Consider the following 10,556-nt stretch of genomic DNA (forward strand, 5'->3'; position numbering starts at 1 on the left):
AATTCTGCGTGAGACAAAATGAAAACAAGTGTGCGCCAGTGATTTGCTTAATTTTTCATCTTTGCCGCCTATGTTTTCGGAATATTTTTTGAAATTTGAGTCTTAGAACGATTAAAAGTTCCGAAAATGGGTCAAAATTTAATAAAATTCATTTTTAAAAAAATTGTTAAAGGATGAAAATGACCTGAAAAATTTTTGTTTATTACAGAATAAATTAAAATAAAATAATAAAAAAAAATAAAATTAAAAAAAAAAATAAATAAATAAAACAATTTTTTTAAATTAATGAAATATGAAAAAAAAATTATTCTTTTGATTTTTTTATTTATTACAAAATATTTAAATTAAAATGAAGTTTCATAAAAAAATAATAAGAATAATATTTTTTTATTTAATTAAATAAAATTAATATTTAATTTACAAAAATAATTTTAATAAATTAATTAAATAAATAATTTTATTTTAATTAAATTTATTTAAAATTTTAATAATTTTTAAAAATATTAAATTATTTTATTACAGAATAAATTAAAATAAAATAATAAATATTTAAATTTTAAATAAATAAAATAATTTTTATGTTAATTAAATAAAATTAATTAAAAAATATTTTTTTTAATTTTGAAAATATGTTTTTTGTAAGAAAAAAATTTTTTCTGTTTTTTGAATTTTTTTTAATTAAAAAAAAAATAAAAAATTATAAAAAAAATTTTTAATAAATAAATAATTTGTTTAATTAATTAATTAATTGATTACTTAATAAATAATTAAATTACATTAAATAATAATAAAAAAATCATTAAAAAATTATTTAGAAATTAAAATAATTAATTATTTATATATATTTTTTTTTCAAATATTTTTTTCTTTATTTCAGAAATTCAAAAAATTTTCATTCACGAAACAACATGAAGCGGTAAAAACAAACGATTAAAAGTCTCCGAAAGATATCTATGAAAATTACTTTCTTTGTCTAAAATAATAATAAAAATAATACTACACTTGATATTATTGTAATTGTTCATTCACGTGAATTAATTCCTATTATTCTAAGCCGCTTACTGCTTTATTTACAATTATTTCGTATGTTTTTACGGGAAGCAAAAGGGAAGAGGTTTAGTTATTAATTGTTTTCTCTCTTTTTCTTTCTGTAACTAAGCACTGTACAAGATATTTAATTTTGTATATTTTTAGTTAAGACTACTTGAGAAGGTGTACGAAATTTGTGAATCTTCGTTCCTCCTGTTTTTGCCTTGAGTCGCTGCGTCTTGACTTGCTTTGACTGAAATATGATACTTCTCCGTCGAAAAATTAAAACAGCAGAACTTGCGTCGTTCTCTGAGAGAAAGGCAATAAATTATTAAGACATTTTGTGCGCGTTGTCTTTTAGTTTTTTTTTTACGTATAAAAATTTTATTTATTTATTTACTTATTATTATGCAGTGCATTGGACTGTGAATTCTGTGCAGAAGAAGTACGCCCGCCTCTCGACTTGAGAATTTTCATTCAAACGCCCGGACAGGGTATTAACTATCACTAAAATTTATGATATTAGAAAAAGATGTTGCATGCATGAATATATTTTTCGACATAAATCGACTGGGATTAAGACGAACGTAAACGAAGAAATAGTTCGAAACATCTTAAAATAAATAATAAAGGCGTGTGAGTAGAACAAATTAGCTTTTTTTGTCGCGTCGTCGAAACTTTATAGCGTATCACATTTTTTTTTAGGAGAAATTCCAATAAGTTTCCAATCAACGGAAACTTGATACAGACATCAATCGGTCGAGATATGAACCAAAAACTTAATTAAGCATGTAGTTTTTTTTCGGTATTTATTTCCTGAAATGCGTCCCCGAATTCACAAAAAAAAATATCAGAAGCCAAAAAAATGTCAGAGAACGCCAGATGGGAAAGTATTATAGCGTGACATTGTAGATTGAGTCATCTAATGCATTTTAAGGGAGCAGTTTATTGAATTTAGATTAGATTTTATCGTGAAATTCGGTGATTGATGTTCGTGGTAAATAAGAAAAAAATTAGAAACTTTCTTTTTTTGTCTCTTAATAAAATTTAAACCCGTTAACCACTAGACCTCATCAGAAAACCATAAATATTGATTAACTTTTGCCGGAAATAGTTCCCTTTTAATTTTTTTTTCGTTAAAAGGTAATTCTATACTCAACAATTTTTTTAGGATACAGGACATAACCCGTAAAAAAGTTATATTTAATTTAAATTTGTAGGAAAAAAATCAAAACGTCGAATGATTTTTTTTCTTTTTGTTTAAATATAAATTCTTTTAATTTTTTTGTGAAGGTAGAGCAAGCCCCTATAACTGAAAAAAAATGTTAGAACATATGTAAGTCACGAGCAAAAAAAAAGAAAGAGTATTGAATGACTTAATCATAATATTGGTTGTAAGTTTTTGTAACGTTTAACTTGATACTCTTTATTTGTGGTGAGTTTTTTTTGAAGAAATTTCGTTTTAAAGGTGTCTGTCTGTAAACTTTAAATTTATTTTATTAAAATTATGATTGAAAATAAAAAAAAAATATTTTTTTTTTTAATTAAAAATCTGTAAATTAATATTTAAATTAAAAATTAAATTAAATTAAAAATTAAATTAAAAATTTTAAAAATTAAAAAATTAAATTAAATTAAATTAAATTAAATTAAAAAATTAAAATTATTAAAATTGAAATTTGATTAAAAATTTAAAAAATTGAATTAAATAAATCACAAAAGATTTAAATTTTTTTTAAAAATTTTATTTAAAATAATTTTTTTTATATTTAATTAAATAAAATTAATTTTGAAAAATTTAAAATTAATTTTTAATTTTGAAATTTTTAATTTTAAAATTCAAAAAAATAAAAAAAGGTATATACCTAATTTTAATTTCAAAATTTTATTATTTTTTTTAAATTTATTAGTTAGGTTTTTAAGCTTTAAACATTTTTATATAACTTAATTATATAATTCTATATAACATTAATTAATTTTTAATTATTTATTTTTTAAAAATTTAAATATTAAAATTACAAAAAAAAATAAATTATTTATTTTAATTTAATTTTTTTTTAATTAAAAATTTTTTTTTATTTTTTTAAATTATTTATTTATTATTTATTTAATTTAATTTATTTATTTAATTATTTATTAATTAATTATTTTTCGCTACTTTACTTTAAATCTTACTTTTTATATATATATTTTTTTAAAAAAAAATATTAAAAATGCGCTCAAATTATTCAAAAATTCCAACATTATGTTTTGGTATGAACACAAATAATGACATTTATTTACCCAACATTTAAAAAAAATAATTTAAAAAAATATGACAAGTCCCAATATGTAGGCAATTAATTTATTTTTTTGAACGATTAGTCTATTTATGGAAACAGAAGACTTTGACTTTAAAATCCATTGAAAAAAAAAATAAAAATGTAAAATAAATGCACCCCTTTTTCAAATAAAATTTAAAGTCAATGTAAATTGATCAGTCAACATCGACATTATTTATCTTTATTTTTGACTTGAATTACATGCAACGTTAACTCTCATGAGAGAAATTGATACAAAAATGTTTACATTTCGAACATAAATATATGAAAATATATCAAAGTCGTGTGCTGCCTTTTCCTTTTTTTTAATTTTTCAGAATTAAATAAACTTAATTGTTCCAATAAACACTCAACTTAATATTTCTATCAACAGCTGATGGAGATAATCGTTTCATTTGTTTTTAAATATTTTTTCAAATAAAAATCTGCATTTCATCAGTAAATGTCGAGACATGATTTAGAATGGCCCGTTGTTGCGTTTAATTGTCTTTTGAAACCAAACATGCCAAGAAATTTTTATTGCCTGTGTCAAATACCCGGTTCAATCGTAAAACTTCCTCGTATTTTGCGTTTTTTTCCCGTTCGACACAGAAAATAAAATGAAACTATTTCCTCCCATTAACGCAAATTACCAGTTAAAAACCATCAAAAGCCATAAAAATCCACATAAAATTGACACTAATGCTGCATTTGTAACAAATTAATCTCAATTAATGTTTGTTTGTTGTTTTTTTTTTTTCGTGGAAAAAATTTCACTGAAAACCACAAAAAAAATCTGTCGAGCACAAATTAAATCAAGAAAGCAATTTTTAATAGTGGCCCGTAATCTTAATAATTTTTTTTTTAAATTAAGCACATCATAAAAATTTAACAGAAAATAATTATTTATCTGATGAATGAGCGTCGTTTGCCCTTTCGTCGTAATCGTCGTCGTCTGTCCTGAAAAAAAAAATAAAAGTACCACGCACCCGCATGTGAAAAACATGAATAAGCATGAAATATTGGATAGAAAACTAATATAATGATTTGAAAAATTAAGATAACAAATCATAAAATTTATTATTTCGGCCACTCTTGCAAGCACAGTCGACACAAAACATGCTGGATAGAAGCCAATATTAAATGTTATTATTTTAAAATCCATATCCATTGAAGAATCGTTACACAAAAAGCATCTAGCGAGAAATGCCAAGCGCAAGCGAGAGAAATGAGAAAAGTCTTATTGAATACAAATGATATTTTAATTAACAAAATTTTTAACTATAATTTATTGCGTTTGAATTAAAAAAAGAAAGAAAAAAAGTTTTCGTCGTCGTCACGTTTTAAGCCCGCCTCTTCAGACGTTCTAAGTTATTTACTAACGAGCTGCAAGTATTTAAAAAAATATTAAATTATAGCTAATCATATCACTGCCCACAGAATTTATCACGGTTACTTGTGAAATGATTAAACAATTTTTTTCTTTTGGGAGCTCGTTCATTGATTTTTTTTTTTATTAAAATAATGAAATTTAGATTTTTTTAAAAGAGTTCATTCAGAAAAATTATTTTATTTTAATTGAAATTTTTATTTTTTTATTCTTTTTTAATAAAAATTGAATTAATTTTTTAAATAATTTTTTTTAAATAAAAAAAAACTTAATATTGTTTTATTTCATTCAAACAAATTATTTAATTTTAATTTAATTTTATTTAATTTCAATTTAAATTTTAATTTTTAATTTATTAAAAAAAAAAAAAATAATTTAACATGTTAAAAAAAATATTAATTAAGTAAATAATTAATAAGTAAAATTTTAATAAAAGTAATAAAATTAATAAAATTGTAATATTTTTTATAATTTAATAAATTGTCAAACAATAAATAATTAAGAGAAATAAAATAATAATTTTATTCATGAAAAATATTAAATAAATTAAATTAATAAAAACCTTTTAATCAAAATAATTAATTAAAAAAAAAATAAAGATAGCAATTAATTCATATTAATTAAAAAAAATTAATTTATTTTTATATTAATATTGAATTAATTTTTAATTAATTGCTAGTTTCAATTTTTTTAAATAAATTAATTTGATTAAATTGTTTTTATCATTTTTTTTTAACTAATTTAATATTTATTCATGAATGAAATAATTACTTTATTTCTCTTAATTTTGTATTATTTTACAGTTTATTAAATTAAAAAAAAAAATATTAAATTCTTTTATATATGAATAATTTTTTATTTACTTTTTATTTTTATTTAATTTTTTTCTATAAAATAAATTATTTTTATTAACAATTTAAAAATTATTTAAAAAAAAAATAATAATAAATTTTCATAAAAAAAATTAAAAATTAAATTAAATATATTTTTTTTATGAATTTTTATTCAAATTTATTATTATTATTTTTTAAATAATTTTTTAATTGTTAATAGAAAGAATTTATTTATTTTTTATAATTTAAAATTTCTATTAACAATTTTTTTTTGTATTTATGAAACCTTTAGATAAAAAATATAAAATAATATTTTTAGTTGTGAAATAAGTCAAAAATCGGTCAAAAATTGAGCAATGAACTGAAAAAAAATTTAAATCAAAGTTTAAATGAGTTCATCAAAACTTATAATTATAGACATATTAATTTGAAATCATCGTGAAAAAAAATATTTTTGTTCAACATTATTATTAAGATTAATGATCATAAAGCGTTCCAAATTGATTATTAAATGTTAGGAGGCGGCAAACAGATTGTATTTGTTTTTTCTTCAAAACTTTGATTTTAACAGTTTTTTTTTCATTCAGAAGTGATTGATTTCTAAATAACGACGCCGATGATGAAAGATGCTAAAAAAAAATTTCCATTTCATGCAAATGACCACAAAAAATAAATTTCTAGCCAAATTCTTAACCTTCACGTTCCATTTCACAACAAATGATGATGACGATGATGAGAAATCATCTTTAAAAGATACACCGCTCCAAATTTTTCACATATCTGCGGGTAAATTGTTCGTTACAAAAATTTGACGCAAGATCATTAATTTTATCGTGATGCCATTAAAAGTAAAAACGCTAGATACAGGCAATCAATAAACAACCAAGTGACAGATTATTATTGGATCAGGGTATCAAAAAATCATCAAAAAATTGAGTTTGTTGTTGTTTTTTTAAATTAATTTGGATCAAAATATCTCGAGTTGACGTCATTTTCACACAAATTGAGAAAACTTTAATTTTTTGCTTTTCTAACAGATTTAAACCAGATTTGGCTCATGCATTGCAGTTGACTTGTTTACTTGAATCAACTCAACTATTTTACAATTTCATTACACATTTAAATTTAAATTCATTTTAATTTAATTTCAGCAGTGCACTTTTTCTCCTTTGCAGGGCAGTAACGTGGCGCGATGGCAAAAATTACGAAACTGAAGAAAATTCGTCGCCATCTCTGCAAATTACTGCCAGACATGCGAAGACACTTGTTTTCTCTGGTTGCATTTCAGAAAGTCATTGTTTTGTGTGTCTCCTCCAACAACGATACAATTAATATGTAACAGCTTTTTTTTCTCGTTTTGCACAAAATTTTCTGCTGATGATGCCACACACAAGGAACGGCTTCACATGTGCTGGAAAAATTTATTTGTCACAAACAGTACATATGCAAATGTCAGACAATCCCAAATTCATAGACAAACTTTGTGCAATTTCGTTCTGGTTTATGGCTAATGTTTTTTGAACAGAAATTGTTTTTATCTAAATGCAGTGGATGAAGAACATGCTTAATGAATTCGTACATGTAATGATATTTTTTGTTGTTGTTGTGAGTCGTCAGCTAGTAGACACTTGCCAAAAAATAAAACAAAACAATCTGACATAAAAACAATAGAATGAAACAGAGAGACAGAGAGATGGACCAGCAAAAAGACAATTTGTATCAACTTTTAAATAAATTACAATAAATCACGATGATGGTGCCAGAATTGTCCAATATTTTTTTTTTCATTTGGAAGTTTTTTAGGTCATTTTTTTTTGTTCGGTTTAGAATTTTTGTGACAATACTTGTTTTTTTGATCGAAATTTAGTTTGTATTAATTTTTTTTTGAATATAAATTAAAATTTTCTTATAGATTTTGAATTTTTTTTATTTGCCAAGAAAAAATTTTTATAATTTTTTTTTTGTATCTGCTACTTTTGTTATCCAATTAGGCCGCTCCAAATGAAATTTAAAAATAAAGTCCAAAATTTTTGAAAATAAAATGGGGGGGCAAAGTAAAAAAAAATTAAAATACTTATTCTCATACAAAATGACAGAATTTTAGCAATTTTTGATCGTTCATCAACATTTTTGTTGTTTTTTTAATAATCTTCTTTGAAATTTTCAAATTAAAAATTGATTTTAGATCATTTTAAGTTAAAAATTGAAAAATTAAAATTTTATAAAAAATAACTGTCAAAAAAATTTGAAAAAAAAATTCAGTAATTTTATGAAAAATATTTTTAGAGAAGAAAATTCAAGTTAAAATATGATTTTCAAAACAAAAATTAAAATAATTGAAAATTTTTTATAAATTTTTTTGAAAATGTCTTGAAAAATTATGAAAATACAACAAAAAACGATCAATTTCGATGAAATTTTTAACTTTTTTTTTATTTTGCCCCATTGGATTTTTGACTTTTAAAATGGAGCATCGGACTTTATTTTTGATTTTCGTTTGGAGCGGCCTTATTACCGTTTAATAAATTTAGTCTTAAATATTTTAATTTTTAAACTTAATTTTAACTTAATTTATGAATAAATGATTAACAAAAAATTTAAAAATATATTATTTATTTTATTTAAATAATTTTATTTATGTAAATACAATTCAAATTTTATAAATTTTTAAAATTCCATTATTGTTTTTAAAAAAATTAAGTATAATCAAAATTCTTTGAAAACTATATTATTAAAACTCATTAATTATTGCAAAAAACAAAAATAATTTTCTGAATCATAAAGACAGCAATAAAAAAACCAATCATATACAAAAGAACGATTCTGGGTTTTCTGAAAAAAAAAAAATTGACAGTGTCATGTCGATAAAAATAATTTTGAGAAAAATCTTACTGAGTTTCTGTAGTCTTATATTCACATTGTTTGCATTTTCCTTGTTTATATGCACAATTTGTTATTGCATACGGCAGCCAAGAAAGACAGCAACTAATAAATATTTTTTTTTAAATAAATTTTTAAAATAAATTAATTCATACCATGCAAAAAGCAAGCAACAGAACCACGCATGCTGATCCGCAGAACAAACTTGATCATATTCCAAAAAGGCAACCCGACAATTTGGGCATCTATCAGCTTCATTGACGTAAAGATGAACAACAGTTGTAGTTTTCGGTGTTTCAGAGGTAATATCACTATCAAAAGTTGAAGGTTTATCCAAAATAATTGAATTATAAGGAGGAGGGTCCGTTTCAGAAGTTTTTGCTTCTGTATTCATCAAAATTTCTTTTTCTTGGCTCATTTTTAAAATAAGTTGTTGATTATTTCACGATCGAAAGAAAACTGCCAACTTAATTCTAATGCAAAACAAATTGCATTTTGAATCAAATTGCAGATAACCTTTTGGGTTTTTGATATTCTTGATAATCGCGTCGTCATGAAATTGTATTTGTAATTGTAATTGTATGTTGAGTAATGTATATTTTAAAATTTTATAGAATTTTATATTATTTATTAATTTTTTTTTCTTCTTTTCATTAAAACTTGAATTTATTCTTTTATTATTAGGAATAAAATCAATTTAATTAAAAAAATTAATTTAATTAAAAATTAATTATTTAATTTTCTTTAAATTTAATTTTATTAATAAAATTTAATTTTTAATTTTTTTTAAAACTTTTTCATTATTAATATTTTTTTTTTTGCTTTGATTTTGATAAAAACATAAATTACCGATTTATTAAAATTATATGAAAAATTAATCATTATGATTAAAAAAAAAAATTAAGCTTTTATTCATATTTTTTTTTCTGATGCACAAAATGTAAAAACTAAATTGGATACTTTGAATCATCCGAAAAGATTATAGAAATTCTTACTATCATTAGGAAAGCAAAAATTATACCAAGCATGTACAAGATAGTGATTCTGGTTGTACTAAAAGAAAAAAAAAACAGTTAAATCTATTTATTTTTTTCTTAAATGCTTAAATTAAAAAAAGTAAACTTACTTTAAAATTTCTTTTGCAACATATCCACAATTTTTGCATTTTCCTTGTTTAAATGCGCAACTTTGCATTACGTAAGGAAGCCAAGAAAGAATGCAACTAACAAAAAATTATTATTTTTTAATTGAATTTTTTTTTTTAAATAATTCATACCATGCAAAAAGCAAGCAAAAGAACCACGCATGTTGATTTGCGGAAGTCACTTCATCATATTCCAAAAAAGCAACTTGACACTTTGGGCATCTATCAGCTTCATTAACGTAAAGGTGAATAACAGTTGTAGGTCTCGGTTTTTTTGAAGTACTCTCATTATTTGTGGTTGAAGGTTGAACCGAAATAACTGAATTGTAAGGAGGAGGATCCGTTATTGCAGTTTTCGCTTCTGTATCCATCAAAATTTCTTTTTCTTGACTCATTTTTAAAGTAACTTGTGGATTATTTCACGAACGAAAGTTAACTGCGAACTTATTTCAAATACAACACACATTCATTATGATCTTATCTTTAATACTTATTTGATTTTTGATAAAGTAGAGGAGAAATTCGCGACTTTTAGCTAAAAAAAAGCAACTTTGTAAATATTTAAAAGATAAAATATTAAAATTTCACGTAAAATTTTTGATCGAACGGAAATAACTTATTTATTTTGATAATCAATTTTAAATGCAATAACTCAAATTTTCTTTTCACGAATGACCTTGAAGGTTTAGAAACAAAAAAAAAATTAAAAAAATAAATTTTAACTAATTTTTTAAAAATTACATTAAATGCTTTGATAAAATTTTTATGGATCGAACGAAGTCAACGGGTCCTCTAATTTTATTTCAAATTCTTATCCATGCCAGTCAGAAAATGCATTTTTATAAAACTCTTCATGCTTTTTTTATAATATTTTAATATTTTTGATTTTTTAGTCCAAACACCAAAATTAACACAAATGCAATCACAATGATAATTGCAAAAAAGACAATCAAAACTATTAATCCAGTGTTACTGAAAAT

The 10,556-nt window shown here is 21.9% G+C and overlaps 1 long non-coding RNA gene across 1 annotated transcript; it reads right to left on the reverse strand.

Annotated features, from left to right (window-relative positions):
- Positions 1 to 8,148: 8,148 nt before the first annotated feature.
- Positions 8,149 to 10,239, reverse strand: LOC134834010 (uncharacterized). Its single transcript, XR_010162141.1, has 5 exons — positions 9,709 to 10,239; positions 9,559 to 9,654; positions 8,588 to 9,485; positions 8,445 to 8,537; positions 8,149 to 8,384 (listed from the first exon to the last, which is right to left on the reverse strand). It is a non-coding gene; the product is annotated as an uncharacterized LOC134834010 (long non-coding RNA).
- Positions 10,240 to 10,556: the final 317 nt, after the last annotated feature.

Source organism: Culicoides brevitarsis, chromosome 1 (assembly GCF_036172545.1).
Source record: "Culicoides brevitarsis isolate CSIRO-B50_1 chromosome 1, AGI_CSIRO_Cbre_v1, whole genome shotgun sequence".
NCBI lineage: Eukaryota > Metazoa > Arthropoda > Insecta > Diptera > Ceratopogonidae > Culicoides > Culicoides brevitarsis.